General features: G+C 35.8%; 1 long non-coding RNA gene across 2 annotated transcripts; it reads right to left on the bottom strand.

Moving 5' to 3' along the window:
- Positions 1-5329: 5329 nt before the first annotated feature.
- Positions 5330-14959, bottom strand: LOC103456756 (uncharacterized). 2 transcript variants are annotated; one of them, XR_014085446.1, is made up of 4 exons: positions 10993-14959; positions 10846-10916; positions 6887-7136; positions 5330-6809 (listed from the first exon to the last, which is right to left on the bottom strand). It is a non-coding gene; the product is annotated as an uncharacterized LOC103456756 (long non-coding RNA). The 2 variants fall into 2 exon arrangements; XR_014085447.1 differs by having other exon boundaries at positions 5331-6809; positions 6904-7136; positions 10993-14955.
- Positions 14960-18291: the final 3332 nt, after the last annotated feature.

Here is an 18291-nt window from a genome sequence, read left to right as displayed (position 1 = left end):
GTGTGGTAGTAAATTTCTAATTCTTTTTGTTTTGTTATGGTGTTGATTTTAAATTGTTTGGAAGGCGTATTCCTGGGTTAGGAAAACATTTTCGTCATGTTTCCCATTGCTATGCCAGAAATTTGGGGAATTAATTAAAAATATTAGCTAATTTAATCAGCAATTTCATGCTGTTCAGATTTAAGAAGGCTTTTCCAGTATTTACAACCCCAAATCCAACCCTTCTCATCCCAACCCTACTCCTCCTAAACATCCTTTCAACCATAAATCCAACAATAATCCCAACCCTAAACCACGATGGTAAGAAATCAACTATCAAACTGAATTGAGGGGAACATTCTATAAATCTTTCCAACTTTTTATGTGAAACATAAACAAGTTTATGTCTCAAACAGATCCCTCCGTCTTTTCTTTTTCTTAGTTCAAAGCCGAGCAAGAGTAAATTTGTCTTTCTTCAGAAAGCGGGGCACAAGGATTACTTTCTCCTCTCTACATATTAATGCATGCTGATTAATCCAGGAATTATAATAGGGAGAAAAGCAGATTAAGGATTCTGTATTACAGCCTTCATTTCAGCGAGAGCCAAACACAATTCGCAGTGTTGAAACGCAATGCTATGAATTATGTTTATGAATGAACATGGAAGTAAGGCCAAAAGTGCGTAATAGGTGGTTTACAATTTAATTTTTTATTTTTTTTTTCCCCCAGTTTCCACAATGTCCAGAAATCCGTTTAGGACAACTTAATCAAGCTGCTGATGGTAGTATTTAGAAAAAACACAAATTGTATATTCATGAGGGGAAATAATAATTTTACTTTACAGGAAAAGTTTGTGTAATAATATAAATTTTTAATGTATTAATTCCACTTTTACAAACTCAAATTTCTAATATCCGCCAGTTGACGAACTGCTGTCTCAAAGCTAACGGCTTGAGGCTAACGGTTCAAGGCTAACCGCTAAGTTAGTTAGCTTTAATGCTAAATCACGATCACACTGTCAATAAAATCGGACATTTTAGAAGCTACAGATATAAATCAGCAGCAGAAGTGATAATTAGCATCCACACATTCATGTTACACGACTAATATCACTAGTCATATTGTCAATAACTGCTGCACCGCGGGTGAAAAACGTTAAGAAAGAACGGAAAAGGAAGCGGAAGAAATCGCTTTCAAAATAAAAGCATGAATATGAAAACAAACTGAAAAATTATTTAAAATGGCTTCAGATTATCAATACATTTTCAAAAATACGTCATATGATGGTGGATGTTTATAAATATAAATTAATACATATTTTGGGATATATATATATATATATATATATATATATATATATATATATATATATATATATATATATATATATATATATATATATATATATAAAAAATTCCCTTCTCACCCTCCGCGGGTGGTCTGTTTCATCCTCTGAGCTCGGGTCCTCTACCAGAGGCCTGGGAGCTTGAGGGTTCTGCGCAGTATCTTGGCTGTGCCTAGAACTGCACATTTCTGGACTGAGATGTCTGATGTTGTTCCTGGGATCTGTTTGAGCCACTGCTCCAGTTTGGGGGTGACTGCCCCGAGGGCCCCGATGACCACAGGCACCACTGTGGTCTTCACCTTCCAGGTCTTTTCCAGTTCCTCCCTGAGGCCCTGGTACTTCTCCAATTTCTCATGCTCCTTTTTCCTGATGTTGTAATCACTTGGTATTGCTACATCCACCACAACGGCTTTCCTCTGTTCTTTATCCACCACCACAATGTCCGGTTGGTTCGCCATTACCATATATATATATATATATATATATATATATTATTATTAACGTTTAATATACGTGCAATCATTTGTATATTTTGCATTATATTTCAATATATCACATGAATATATAATAGATTGTATACTTGTATCATCAATATGACCTAAATTACACATATTGTTTTATGTTTGCTCCCATTTATTAATAGTAAGTTTCCTTTTCAAAACAATCTGTCATCTTCCTCGTCTCTCCTTTCATCCATCAATCAGCTGCTTTGAGAGTAAATTTATCTCGCATTAACATTAATTGAATTTTAACCGGGAAATTATGCTGCCATACTGTTAGCTCCGTGACAGATTGCCCAAAGGCAACTTTGCTATTTAGGGAGCTTTTTAAAAACACTGAACCACTTCAGCATTAAACAGCTGAATTACAACCTGGTTCATTCTCTGTATCAGACATTGGTTGGAGTTTGTTTTCAGCCACAGTGACTGAAACATATCAGTGTAATAATTCACAATTAATGTCAAAAACTCAATTCAAATCATGCAGAGAAATTAGATTAGAAGCATTTAAAACTGATTCTTATCAAACAATGCAGTCAAGTTCAGTTTATAAGTCAAATTAGTTAAAACATTTTCAACTGAATCACTGATTTGAAGCATTCAATCCTCCAAGTAGCAACTGCAGAATGAAGGAAAAATAAAAAATACTTTTTTAGACATTGAATTTAATATGCTACATTTTTATGCTATATAATTATGCATATGATTTGGGCAAGGCACTTAGCATGAAGTTCCTAGTTTGAGCAGCTAAATTTTCATTTCAGGGAAAACTGAAGTGAGGTGTTTCCTGTTGCTGCAACACTCAACACACCAAAGTACCTCTTATGACGAACAAACACAACTAAATGCAAGTTTAGTTTCCGTACTTTGGGTTGTGCTGGCTGTAGGTGACCAACATGTATCTGGAGCCACACATTTCTCCCAAGAGGAACAACTAAACATGGATAAAAAAGACCAGTATAAATATTTAATTCAGGATTAATGATGTGGAGAAAGAGAGTAAGGAAAACTGGCAAATAAATTCCAACAAAGTAATTAAAGTCTGCAGAAAAAACTGTCGATCAAGACCTCTTTAAAGGTTTATGAGAATCCAGGCTCATCAATGCAAGACCCTTGAACAGTCCTGTTGTCATCTTTTTAAAAATAACGATCAAACTTTAAACCTAATTACGTTGAAGCTTAACTCACAGTACCATTCAACAAACGCTGATTCAACAGGATAATAAAAAAGCAAAACTGGGATGTTTATTGTAGGTAATTTTACATGCTCTGTCGAGGCATCAGCTGTAATAATTTGACCTCACACATCAACATAAGAATGAAGATAAACATCAGTCCTTTCAAACAAACGCAAGGACAAAGAGAATAAAAAGGATTAATAATCTCAATTTCAGGGTCCATGTGTTGCCAGAGCAAAAACAAAAAAAGAGAAAGAAACAGAAGAAAGGGTATCAAGAGATAAATTTAATGAACTGATTATTTGGCAGATCCTCTGCCAGAAGAATTCCCAACTCACTGTGCGTAACCTGAAAAGTCAAAAACCACTGGGAGTAATTTAGGAAAAATGAGTAACTATCCGTGCAAAAATCACCACATGAATCCTCATTAGTGCTTCAATTAAGGGAAAAGAGAAGTTCAGAATGTCGAGAGAGTGTGAAAGTGACCGCTGAAATTTTACAGTGTTTACAGCAACTCTCTCTGCTTTCTCCATTTTACTCTCATTAATCGCTTTTGTGTCAGAACCTCCCCAAAAAATGTACAGTTATTTGTTTTAAACCTTGAATTTGACCTATAATGCTTCCCTAAACAGGTTAGCATTGGTCTATGGGCTACACAAAACATGTTTATCACATTATTTGCACAAAATCATTCTTAGATAATGAGATTTTAGGCCGGCCAGTTGAGCTTTTTTCAGGAGTTCCACTGGGGTTGCTAGGTAACGGCCTTGAGTTCCGCTGGGGTTGCTAGGTAACGGTTCAGTTGCCATTAAATGTGCCTAAACAACCTGGAGGTCTTTGAAACATATTGTTTTCCAGGCACCAAGAAACATTAACTCATTGCCAAAAAACTCCTGAATAGTTTTTTTTTTAGTTTTCAGTTGAGACCCAAATGGAAGCATTAAAATGTAAAAAATGTGACTTTTGCATAATAAGTCAATTTTTAACAAATAATACAGAGAATATCTATGCTCAGATGTGGAATAGTGTAAGTCTCCTTCATTTATTGTGAGGAAGAGATCAAGGTTACAAACTACATCTCTTTACTGTCGGTTAATTAGGTTTCTTTTACTTACACAACCAGAGAGGCGATGAACATTCACCAAAAACATGCTTTATTCAATATAATGACGTGTAAACAAAATTACAACGACAAGTTGGAACATATGGTGAGGTAACCTCTCTTTATGTTATCTATTAGGATTGTTACTGACACGAAGCGGCCACTTTTCTGAGAAATGCACCGAGAGCAGGAAGTGTGTGTGTCTGACCAACATAATACTGTGCCTGAGTGTGTCTGAGTGTGTGTGCCTGAGTGTGTGTGCCTGAGTGTGTTAAAGCCAGATCTTGTGGTTCTGCAACATAAAAAAATCCTGCCTCATTGGCTCCCACACTTGTCATCGCCTCTTAAAACCGAACATCATCTTACAACTAGTACTAATTTTCAACTTAGGGTTACAGGAAAATCGTTTATCCGCCGTCATCGATGGTCATGCTAACTAGCATTAGCCTTAGCTAGGATGAGGTAGTTCTTCGGCTGAATTAAAATTGGTTTATGTTGCAAAACTGTAACAGAAACATTTTTTCACATCACACAAGTTACATGATCAACAGCCAGATGTTACTGCTGGTGGAGAGATGAAGAAGACAGGAAGTGGTAGGAGGATGATGGCGCCACCTTAACTTATTCACGAGATTTTAATTCTGTTTCTTATTTAATGTAAACACACGAATTGCTAAATTGGTTATTCAACGTTACATGTTACTGCTAACCTGCTTCCTGCAAAACAAGCTGGTTTACCAACCACTCATGATTCGTACCACTGCTTCTAAATAAGTTTTTAAAAATCATTTTAGTGACTTCCGTTGGATAGTTTAGCTTCAACCATCAGCTGCGACTTTCACAAAGATTTTCAGCTTTAATTTGCAGAGCCATTAAACTTTTAGACCTTCAGCTGAACAAAGGACTCTCATACAATAACAGCAATCTTATCGATCCCTGATCAATATTTAAACTCCACCTAAGACAAGGCTATAGCTTCAAAGGAGAACTGATCGCAGGTTATTTTTTACCCCAGAGACGGAAACAAATTCAAACTCAAGAAACACTGTTCAGATTTATGGTTGTTATTGTCAAAGCAGAAAATCAATTTCCCTTCCTAGAGCTTATTAGTGTTTGTTTGAAAAGAAGCGCTTATAAGTGCTAAAAATCTGCCAAATCTGTTTGTTAATTACAAATATATATATATATATATATATATATAGGGTTAGATTCAGCAAATGGGAAGCAGATAAAAGAATGTAACAGTTTTGCTTTAACCAATCATGCAAAATGCATTAATTGACATTTAATTTAATCTTATATCACACAACACCGTGACTGGACTTTCATCTTCTTACATTTATTTCAGATGTGTGGCGTCCCAGAAAAGAAGCATAGATCTTATATTAATAGAGTTTCACATATCAGGACTTAATAAAGGTGAGATTAATGGATTGATGGATTGGTTTTTACTTTTCCTCATTTCCAGGGACACCAGAAAGCTTTTAGTGCTCAGGAATCTGTGTTCAGACCTGAAACTTTCCTGAAAGTGTCCAAACATTCATTCAGTTTTAAAGGGTTTCCAGCTTTGTGCAGCAAACAGGTGAGAAAATAAACGACAGGACGCAAGTTAGACGTGGAATAAATAAAGAGGGGGACAGATGTGCGCTATTACAGGACGGGAGTTGAGAAGCAGCTGAGGAATGTGTGATAATGATGACAGAGGGAGGTGAGGAAACACCGTCACAAAGACGCTTTAAACCAGTCCTCATTTTTCTCCCCTTTCTAAGCAGTCAAACTTTTAAAAAAAGTGGTCTGATCAACAATCGTTCAGCCTGCAGGGAGGTTTGTAAAAGAAAAGGAAAAAACAAATCAAGGGGGAAAGATTAACACTAAACAAAGACTACAACATTCAAAAGTACAAAGAAAATGACAAAATAAACAAATAAAGGAATAAACATATATGGAAAGACTACTGACAAACTGGCAACACTGAAAAGAATATGATAAGATCTATGAAATATAAATAAAACAAAGAAATGATCAAAATATAAACACACAAAATACAGGAACGAGAAATTTGACTCTTCTCAATACTTTCATACGAACTTGAATCTGGGAAACACGCTGATTCAAGTTGATGCCAAAATAAAAAATACCTACCATTCATTTGGCACAGATACTGAGGAAAAAACAACAGAGTCTGCAACAAATTACCATTCATTTATTCAGACATCACCAAATTTATTGTCTTAAAAACACAAAAATATCATAAACGACAGTAAAATAGAACTTAACTGAAAAACTTAAAACACATTAATTTCAATTAATTCATTACAAATATTTTAATGCTTAAATTAAGTATCGACTCATATTTCTTGCTGAAAATGTACTTATAAGTTAGTTTTGTCTCCTTTTGAGTGTACCAAGACGTTTGTAGAAGCTATTAGCTTTGGTGAAACTTTATGCTTTTGCAGTGAGAGGCGTTATCAGAGGTGAAACGTCTTCATCCATATATATGGTTTACATTTCAAAATGACCGACTTCCAAAGCCTTTCATGATGTCAGAAGAGTAAATTAGAAAAGTTGATGGTAAATTATGTCTGTAAAGATCTGCATGTCTTGTGGGACTTGAATATTCCTTGTAAACCAATATTCCTTTGATTGGACCAGAACTCCCAGTAATCCTCCATAAACACACACAACAAACGCGTAGCCGCTGATTTCTGTAAAGAAACATCAAAAGGGCAAAGTTGAGTAATGAGAATATTCATCACGATAAATCAAACGCAAACAAACACACCTGAAGTGAATTCACACCTGGGCGGCTGCAGTAGCACAGCTCTGTGCTGCTTGTTTATTATTCATCCATCATCTGTCACCTTTGACCCCCCGGTGCCGTGGCTGATCGGAGATGAAGACGAATGCGGCGGCTCGTCCCTCTCTGGTGTCTGACACTCGTCCTCCCTGGATGTGACTGTTCTCACTTTTTGGTTTTCTGTTTTGTTCTCCATGAAAGTCAAAATGCAAAGTCAAGAAACTGAAGCACAAACCTGGAACCAAAAACAAGATTAGAAAATTAATTAAAACCAGCAGAAAAATTTTTTGGCACTTATGACCATTAACTGAGCTTTTAATCATTATTTTCAGCTTGTTTATTTCTGTGTTGTACGCCACAGGTGTCCAAAATGTGGCCCGGGGGCCGTTTGTTGTCCTTGAAATGATTTTGTTTGGCCTCCAACTACAAATTAAGATAGAAAATTGACGACCCAAAGGAAGTTTTTCTTTTCCCTATTTATATTTTGGATCTTCAATTATATAATAAAAAAAAAATTATTGCCGAGTAGGCAAAACTAGAAAAAAGAAGAAAAAAATCTAAACAAATTTTAGCATTTTTTATGTAATCAAGTTTGTGGTCCAACAATAGTTTGAATTTGCTCGTTTTGGCCCCGAGGGCCAAAAGTTTGGACACCACTTTGTATACAAACTCAGTCAATTTTCCATGTTCTCTTTCACACAAAGATTGAAACTGATTTTTGCAGCAGATCTTCGCCTATTGATGGTTCAGTATTCGCCGATTCCTTGAGTATATTTAAAATAAGAAAATGCAGCCCGTGGAGTCTCATCCCCAAGCGGACTGGAGACGTTTGGGACGCACAGAAAGACGAAACTGAACCTTCAGCTGATCAGACTCCTGCTGGACTCTGACGCTCGGAGCCGGAGGCCGCTCCACTTCCACCGACACTTCCGCCTCAATTTCCAGAACATTTCATCACTTTCCCCTAATTAGATGCTGAAAGTCTGGCACTCTGATGGAAGCGAATTAACCGCTGAATGGCGGAGAGTTTTGGAAAACAAACATGGCTTCCTGGCGGGGCTTTAAATGTTTTGTGATTCACATTTAATCAGATGCAGCGCTGGTGAGGGCCGTGGCTCGTATTTCAGCGGCAGAATGATGAACGAGAGCTCAGGCCGAAGGATGCGTGATGAACATGGAGGCGTTGCCAGGACAGCAGCAGGAGGTCTGCAGATCTATCAAACCAAGGTTAGAAACTTCTCCAGACTCTCCTCAAGCCTATAAATATTCACTTTTGGTTCATTTTTAATGCCCCAATAACCATGAAGAACCCAAAACTGAAACTCCTCTCAGAGTTATAAACTCACAAATATTTCCAACGTTCGTAACGTATCGGAGTGATTAATGGAATCTTCATGTAAATTTGGTGTAATGTTTTAGTCTTTGAGCAACTCTGCAACATGAGGATAAGATGAGTCTTTGCTGCCTTTCTCTTTCCTCGGGGAGCGAACAGCTTAATGCCAAAAAGGCAACTGCAACCAGCAACAGAGCAGAGCAACCAGCACAACAACTGAAGTAGAGCCCATAAACCTTATAAATAACGAGTAAAATATATGGAAGAATCGCAAGACAACGAGAAAAAGCTTTAAATAGGCCTGGGCAATGAATAAACTTCAACATTTAATCAATTTTTTGTTTTTTGAAGATTAAATTTGTGAAAAATCTGGATTATTTTTCACCAATGGACTCATTGAGTTGCATAGTTTAGATGGCGGCCATCTTGTTTGACAAGCGTGTTTTACAGCTTCTATATATTTGATCTTTGAATTCAGGTCAACGAAGCATCAGGGCAGCATAACAACTTTCTTAATTTATGCAGATAAAGTCATAATATTACCAGACTACAGTCATGACATTAGGAGAACAGCAAGAATAATTTTACAGGAACTTCAACACAAAAAGCAAAAAATTAAAATGAAGAATTTTGTGAAGTTATATTTTGGTACAAGTTTCACAGATGACACTTTCAGTAATCTTTTAACGCATCAGTATCAAATATTTACCAAAAGCAGGACTTTGAAATTATTGTGCAAACATATTTTCTTGTAATTAAACGAAATACTTTGTTATGCAAGTCACAAAATGGAGAATTAAATAAAAGACACTACTTGGAAACATTGTGTCACTTTTTTTTTTTAAAAAGAAAGAAAAAAAATCAATTAATTTGAAATAAAATCTGGTATGAAAAAAAAATCTTATTTTTAAGCCATTTCGCCCTAGCTTTGAAAACATTTAGCAATAAAAACACTCAGAATGAAAGGTGACAGAGCAGAAATTACACTTTACCATCCAAACATGTACAAAATGAAAATAAAATTAACCGTGACGCCACTCAAGTTGGAGACAAGCCTCTACGTTTAAATCCAAAAACATTATTATCCAACCGTCTCCTGACTGTGTGGACTAAAAATAAACAGTGACTCACTTTTAAATGCCGAGGCAAATTGAAGCTGAAGTTGTGTTTATTGTGGGTGTAAGTTAAAAATAACTCGTACAACTTCTCCATGCGCCTTATTTATGTAAAAATAAGAGAAAACAAAGGAGCAGAAGAATATCCAAAACAGCACTTCCAACAAAACAAAGGGAAATAAAACCAAAAGGAACATTTATTTTGGCTTCAACTAAACAGATATAGTTCTGAAATATAATGAAAAGAAATTTATCACTTCAGTTTATTTCCCATAACAGTTGAAATAACGAGAAAATAAGTCAGATATTAAGCAAGCAGGAATGGGTGAATCTTCATCAGAGGAGTAAAACATCTGCATAAAGTAACATGTTAATTATGTTTATTGCTGTGATGTTAAAGCAGAATAAAACATTTTCAGCAGTGCCATAAAGTGGAGGTGGAGACTGTCTTACAAGACAAGACGCATTAATCATGGAGTTAAAGTAGAGAAACTTTTACCCCTTATTACCCAAATGTAGCAACATTTTATTTGCATTTTTGTTGCCAAGTAATGACCAGGTAATACAACAAACTCATATTTAGGGATTTAGTGTCCAAATTAGGCAAAGTTTTGACCACTAGATGGTGGCAAAGTGCCTTCAACGCAATCTTTGTTATGTGTAAAATATGCATCAACAGGGTTTAGTGGTACATCATTTTGTTATCTGCTATTTTGATGCAAATTGGGAAATACAGGAGCAGTATGAGAGTTTTTAGTGTAACAGGCATAAAAAAATGCATAAAAGTGCAAAAAATGACATAAAAACATCACCCACTATTTCACTGTTATCACCTTTCTGGTTTAAGCCAGAACTTATTCTGGATATAAAGCTTGTTGTAACAATTTTTTTTAGTTAGGCATCAAACAGAAAGCAAAGCAAAAATGGGAAACATAATTTCTTTATTAAAAACAAAAACACATTGAAACTAGTTGCAACAGTTATGGGCTATGCAGCTAACTGCGGCTACGAAAGCAGCATCAGAAGATGGTTGTCTTTTTTCTTAGCTCGCCATCCTTGGATTCAGAAGAGGATCTGATCCATCATGAATAAAAAAAAACCCGACCACAAAGGCCAGAAAACCCATTAAGTGTTTTAACAATCATGTACAAACATGCAATCGCAATAAATATTAAATTCAAATGCTATTATTGAATTTCTAATGATTAAACTAAATATTTAAATCAGGTTAAATTAACTATAATTTAAATAAACAAAAAATATCAATCATATTTCAAACTATTCAATTTAAAGTTAAAGTTGAAATCAAAGTTCACTTTCAAAATATCAAGAAAAAGAAAATAAATTAACTCAAACACTCAAGCAGAGTGGGGAAAAGAAAAAAATTAATTAAATAAACATACTGCGCAATATCAACTTAAATGTAGCTACATCCTATTTTAATCAATTTCATTACAAAAGTACCAGAGCTTGCACAAAACCAGCGATCATGTTACCTTTGTGAAGAGAGAGGGGCGGACTGCGATCAGCTGTGGCAATCCGGGTGACGGCCCAGGTAACAACAGTTCTAATAAAACAGTTCTAATTGCTCCAATGAGCAATCAAGCAGAAATTTCATGCTAGTGCAATAGTGCTAAACTCACCGAAGGATCAAATCAGTGGATGCAAATATTTGGGTGAATTGTTAGGAAGACGCCAAACAGCCAGCCACAATCACAGTGGAACAGCTGATGAAGTTCAAACTGTGCGCTGGAGGCGGGGCTTTAAATAAGTTGCAGAGTTTGGGGCAAAACAGGAAGTGGGCCGACAAAAATAAAAGTCTTGACTAATTGACTAATTGCGGGTTACATAGTCTATATCTGTAGATATACTCATTTAAAGGTTCATTTTCCACATAAATGTTTTTATACTTTGTCAAACTATGTTGTAAGTCACCATGTATGACTTACAACATGTATGACTTAAGTCATGTATGACTTAAAACTTAAGTTACTGCATCCCTGAGCAACACTCAGTAATGAGACTAATGAGGGACCTTTAGTTTATCCCAGATTTAAAGGGCATTAAGTCATATGTGACCTTTATCTCGCTACACAACTCAGCATGAAAACACACAAATCATACACTGCACTGTTCTTGTGTTCTCGGAAAAGAAACGAGTCCTGACAGGTCAGTAGCGTGTTTAATAATCAGCGACCAGCACTGAGATATTCCTGCACATCGAAAGGCCTCGAGGTCGTCCTTTTTTAGCCAAAAACCTGCTGTGTTCCTTCACTTCTCAACCTTTTCCCGTTGTTATAATTTTCACATTTCTTCTCACGTCTTCTTCGCCATCCCTCCATCAGGTTGCCTCGTTTGAGGTGGACCCCCTCAGAGCTGTTTTATCACCAGATCCTGATTCTCAACCCAAAGTGATAGAAGAAACAGCTTCTTATGCTTGGTGGGGAATCGTGCCCCAAAATGTCAAGTCCTGCTGTTAGTCCTGTGGTTTTTCTTTTCACTGATCTGACTTTGTGATGATCTATGTGGACCAAAACAATAGAAGTGCTTTACAGGACTTTAGTTTGGACACCCTATTAAATATCTATTTCATTTTAAGAAATGTTTTGTGTCTCTAAAAAAGAAAGTGATACATTTCAGAGGAGCAAAATTCTAATTTTTTCCACATTTTTATACTTCCATTTGTGTCTCAACTGCTTCTAAAAACAGTCCAAGCACTTAAAAAAACCCACCGAGCCGTTTTTTTTTGGCAATGAGGTAATGTTTTTAGTGTTGATTCAAAAACGTTCCAAATATTAAATCGCATTCAACTGGCACTGCGCCGTTACCTAGCAACCCCAGCGAAGCCCAGCCCCGTTACCTAGCAACCCCAGCGAAGCCCAGCCCCGTTACCTAGCAACCCAAGAGGAACTCCAGCATAATTAGTCAGCAAAACATGTCAGTATGTTCTTGTTTTATCACCCGAAATATTGTTAGCTTTAAGGAGATTTTATTTTAATTTTGAATCATGAACATACGTATATACACATCAATGGTGCGTGAAATTTTGCAGAATTGCTTCAAAGCAGATAAGAGAAATTTGTGTAGCTGTGTAGTTGAGGGTCAAATCTTTTTTTTCTTTTTCTTGGTGTCTGAAAAATGAGCCGTTTGAAAAACCACCTTATTGTAAAGTCAAGGAGGACATGGAGGTCAAGCATGTCCTCAGTTCTGGAGTGAAAATAGTTTAATTTTAGACTCATCCGTTCAAAGAACATTATTGATTTTACATTGTTTTGTTTGTTTTCAATCAGACAGAAACTTCTTAGTTGAATGCAAAGAATTATACACTCACACATGTTACAAATCTGCCAAATTTTGGCAGATTTGTGACCTGCCAAAATTCCCATCAATAACAGCAGTACAACTTTCAACTAAATAAACATTAAGAGTTAGTCTTATTTAAGTAGTTAGATCAGATTAGATGTTAGCTTTATTTTTTTAAGTGGAGTGAGTGAGTCTGCTGCACTGCAGGTAAGCTACTGACTGCTCATCACCTCACAACAGAACCCCAAAACAGTTCAGGTTGTGTTCAGTTCGATTTATTTCTCACGCAAAAAGCTCTCTCAGTCAAATTTGTATTCAAATACATTAAATGTCTAAATTAAATTACTACATCTATCATTTAGTTTTTCCTATACTGTTGTAAAAACTGTTGTTTTTTTCATGCACAAATATACAGGAACACTGTATATTTTTTTATTTATCCTGCTCAGCTGCATATTTCTTAGAACCTGAGGATTTCTTATAACTTTAGAGTTTTTATCTTTAGCTGTAAATTATGTCTCTCATTACTTTTTAAAATATATTTATATATGTGACGATTGGGTGAATCTTCCATTTTGCCGGTCACTTTAATGCTGGTTCACCACAATTTCCGCACTGAGGAACATTAAAGTCTATTTATATTCTAGTATAAATCATGTTCTTGCCTAAAACTACAAGTTTGTTAAGATGAAACTTGGCCTTTCGGAGCGCTCTGCGTAAGATGATATGTTTAAAACATGATCCTTCTTCAATAACCTTGTGACATGAAAGACTTTTAATGAATTTTGGGAAAATTTTGATTTAAAAAATGACAACAGTCCAACCTAAAAGTGACAGGTGTAAATATATTTATTTCTCTTCCTTTACCGTAATTGTTAGTTTAGCTTTTTTTTGTGTTTTAACTCCTTACTGCACAAAACATTAAGAGAAGATAATGTTTGTTAGAAAAAAGAAGACAATCATCTGAAATTAAACTTTAAAAACTGGTATTACAAACTGAACTTTTTACTGAGAAAAGATTAGAAGGGGGAAAAAACCATAATAAAGTCTGACCTTATATTAGAATGCAGAGTCTTCGGCATTATTATTTGAACCCGTTTTATATTCACTCGACTCTAATCAATGTCTGATCGTTGTGAGGAAATTTGATTTGCTTTGTTGCCACATTCTGGTGACTGAACGGTGAAAAACAACGCACGGGGAGCGCCAGCTGAGTGAAAGTACAGCCTGAAAACGTTGAGTTAATGACTCATATGCCAGAGAGTGAACACCGAGCAGACAAAAGCCTTCAGGACTGTTCTGTGTTACTCTGATATGCATAATTTATTTCCTCATAATTCAGAGGGAAAAATATCTACTAAGGCTGATCCCTGTTCTCAATGTTGTAAATTTGCTCTGAAGGAATTCACTATCTGTAATTCTTAGTACTTTAAACACGATTAAGACAAATATGTGAAATTTGGGATGGATTAATTGGAGCTGAAATAAATTAACACACGTAAGGTTGAACCCTGGGCAACAAAATGTGTAATCTCTTCTCCTGTAAATCCATTTGGTTTACTTTTGTAGCAAAAATCCTCAAAATATTTTTCCTAACATCTGAATATTCTGTAAATATAAAACATACTAAACATTACTGTATGTGCTGGTGCTGTTGTAACCACTAAAATATGATTTTTATATCAAGCAGAGAAATTAAACTCTACTTTGATAACACAAGACAAGCTGAGCTAAAAAAAAACTAAACCAGGATAACTATGATTATGCCACCATAGACAAGCTAAAATAAAGTATGCTGAGCCTTAGCTAGCTTAAACTAAAGTGATAAAAACAACAATAAGCTCAGCTAAACCATACTAAACTAAGTATTTAATAATAATAAAAAGTTGATAAAATCCAAGCTGAACTCGAATAACTTAAAGAAAGATAAACTATGCTAAAATAATCTAAAATAAGGTGACACAAGCTAAGCTAGCCTAAGCTAAGCTAAACTACGACCCAAGCTAAATGGACAGCATTTAGAAAGTATTCACGGCACATTGTTGTTATGCTACGGTTTTATTCCAAATTTCATAACATTTATCTCTTTCCTCCACATTCTAAAATGTGGAAAAGTGAAGTGCTGTGAATATTTTCCACATGTAACTAAAGTAAATTAAACGAAACCAAAGTAAAGCCACCCTAAGCTAAGCAACTAAGCTGATTAAACGAAGCTAAGTAAGCTACATAACTCAAACTAAACTAACAACAAACTAAACTAAGATCATATAAAATAAAATGTATCAAACCAAGATACAAAAAACTGAAGCAAAAATGAATGTGGCTAAATTAAACGAAACCATTACAAACTTAACTAACCTAGTCGAAAATAAAATTAGCCAAGCCAGTTAAGCAAAGCTACATTAATTTTAAATAAATTAAACTTAACTATACTAAACATTTAAATAATCAAAACATCCTAAAAAAGCATTAAACTACCTAAGAAATAAATCCAACACAAACTATTTTATTCTTCTTTAAATCAGAGTCTTAATGTCTATCATCAAATTACTTAGTTATTAATTTCCCAGTCTGATCTATTGTTAGTTTGCAGTACAATTATCTTTGATTTGCTGCTGGCTTTCTCAGTAACCTACATATGTGTGTGTGTGTATGCGTGTGTGTGTTCTCTTTTTGAAGTTAAATAGAGCTGGTTCGACTACAAACATGGACTGTATGGGGGCAAAACGTTCTCACAGAAAGTTGCTGCCTCTAATGTCACTAACTGTTCTGGTTTTATTTCCCCGCACAGCAAAGTCTTCCTGGCCTAAATGCACAGCCATTAATCAGTTTCTTATAAAACGAATCGTTACTTCAAACTGGCAGGCTTTAAAAGGGAAGCTCTCTCAAATTAAATGTAGTCTGCGTAGAATTTGCACCTTCTGTTTTAGGTTCTGAAATATCTTTACCAGACCAGCCACCCCTTTCTTAATATCTTTTTTCAAGCACACTGATTTCTTGTAGCATACATTCTATACATACTTTTTCTTAAATTTAATAGCACTGTTGAATTGAGTTCCTGTTTTAATGAGCTAGCAGTCTTTGCTACGTTCACACTGCAGGCCTTAACGCTCAATTCAGATTCTTTTTTGTGAAATCTGATTCACAATTCCAAATATTTGAGACTTGTATGTGAACTGCAAACGACCTGGTAGTGTCCCGCATGCGCAGTAGAGGGCGCAGTAACGTCACACAGAGACCATGCTGAGTGTTTTGCCCGGTTTTGCCAACCACAGACATGTCGATGTTGCCAACTAAAAAGAAGAGCTCAGTGTTTGCGGAAGTAAACATGGATGCTAACGGTGGAGCTTAGCTTACACATTAGAAGTTGTCCAACCGAAACCAGTACATTGACAGCTTAATCTTCGTTATCGTTCGCCATGTTTGTTGTTTTTCTTCCCGCTTGTTCGTATCAGTGCGCAGAATAGTGACGTTTGTCGAGTATTAATGACCAGTGCCTTACAGACTCGGATAACATTTGAAAATGTACACGAATCGGATTTATGACCACATTTCCAAGTGACCTGGATCACATTTCTAAAAATCTGATTTGTGTTGTTCAGAAAATAGCAGATCCAGGTCGCATTAAGGGGAAAAAAAAATTTGGGGTCACTTCGGGCTGCACTGTGAACGTAGCCATTTGTCAACTACAGTTGTGAAAATCTTACTGTAACACATCTGATTATTTAAAATGTAACAAAGGCAATACAAAGAACTTTTGAAGCATTTAAGAATCAGTAAAACCCCATGAACAGCAGACTTTAAAGGTCAGCTGTTATGTTTAACATGTCCCAAAATATAATGGAGAATTTTCACACCATTTTTAGCTTTATTCCTCAGTATTCTGACCATTTTTAAAAAAAAGTTTCCTTTAGTGTTTGAAACACCTCTGTTCTTGGTTTTATAACCGCTTCTAGTAGCTGTTTGATTGAAAAATCTTACAGTACATGTTAAATATTCCCAGCTATATTATATTTGATGTTACTTGTTGTCAGATTTGCTTTTATCTCAACTTGGCATTTCCCCCTCAGTGCCACCAAGAATGATGTAAAGCAGCTCCTCCTGTTCTTGCTGCTTTTAATGGTTCCTAAGACCAAATGCAATTTGCCCTGAATTCACTTGCTGCTTCCCAATTTAGTTAATGTATCCTTCTGAATGGATTTGGATTGAATTAGCACCGTAATAAACAAGAAACCGACTCTGATCCTGCTTTAAGAGCAAATGAAAGAAATTAGGATGTTTATCACAGTAAGCATTAATCGGTTTAACTGTCAAATCCATTGATTATTTGGGACTTTCTATTAGTCCTCCAGCCAATTAATATTGATTTAAGTACCTTCAATTATGTCAGATGAATTTTAAATGTTTAATTACATGTTTTTAAAATGCCAATTGAGAAAATCGTGATCAGACTAAAACAGGTGGTGCCAGGATTTACTGCCTTCATTCATCCATCCACCTTTCTCAGTTTAAACTCAGTGATAATAAGCTGGGGATCCAGTATTCATCCATCCATCCATTTTCTTGCACCCTTGTCCCTTAATGGGGTCAGGAGGGGTGCTGGTGCCCATCTCCAGCTAAAGTTGTGGGCGAGAGGCGGGGTCACCCTGGACAATTCGCCAGTCTGTCGCAGGGCAACACAGAGACACACAGGACAAACAACCATACACACACACATTCACACCTAAGGACAATTTGGACAGACCAATTAACTTGACAGTCATGTTTTTGGACTGTGGGAGGAAGGGGATCCAGTAATTTAACAGACACCTTATGTAAGGAATTACCCTTTTCTCTCTTTTTTGCAAGTTTTAAGGGGACCTTTCAGGCAAAATTCACATTTGTGTGCTTTCTTTTGGGTCTCAACTGCTTCTAATAAAAGCCAAAGCACTTAAAGGGTCAGAATTATGCATTTCTAGGCAATTATGCATTTCTAGGCACATGGTTCTATTTTATAACATAATCAGATAACTATGTTAACTTTAGTTATTAAAATGCTATATATTTATAACATGAGTTAAAAGAAATTTGTCTTAATGTAAGACCTTGAAAATGGGGCTATGTCTTTTTAAGAGGCTTCTGCTCTTTCTGGCACTCCGCCTTCATCACAAGTCATCACAACATGGCTCCTCTATTAACCCTTTTACAACATTTTTACCAGCGTTTCACTGAAAAGTAGTTTCTATAACAAGTTCCTATAACAGTTCCATCAGGTTGTTGCTAATTGCTCCTGGCTAGTTTGAAGGAGCTGAGTGAGGGTGTAACCATTAAGGGTCCATGATTGTTTTTCTGTTTTTGCCAATTATTTTTTTTTTGATCTACACTTTGTTTTTTTGCTAAATGTGTAAATCTGTCAGTTAATGTTGTATTTCTTGTTTTAAATGTTTGTTTTTTTTTACCTCTGCTCCTTCATTTTCCAGTGAAGAACTTTGAATCATGTGAGCAACTGGACAGGGTCTGTAAAAATTAACGTATCCAATTAAAAGCCTATGAATAAGTGATAATTAAGTTAAAGGACCTAATGAAAATATGCTGCTTAATTGGTATCCATGCAGTTGCTGCAAAAAGTTGCTGATTTCCTCTAAATAAAATGCACCAAA

The sequence above is a fragment of the Poecilia reticulata genome, chromosome 20 (assembly GCF_904066995.2).
Source record: "Poecilia reticulata chromosome 20, P_reticulata-male-v2, whole genome shotgun sequence".
In the NCBI taxonomy this organism is placed as follows: Eukaryota; Metazoa; Chordata; class Actinopteri; order Cyprinodontiformes; family Poeciliidae; genus Poecilia; species Poecilia reticulata.
The sequence above is the reverse complement of the archived record's forward strand: the minus strand, read 5'-3'. Positions and strand labels throughout refer to the sequence as shown.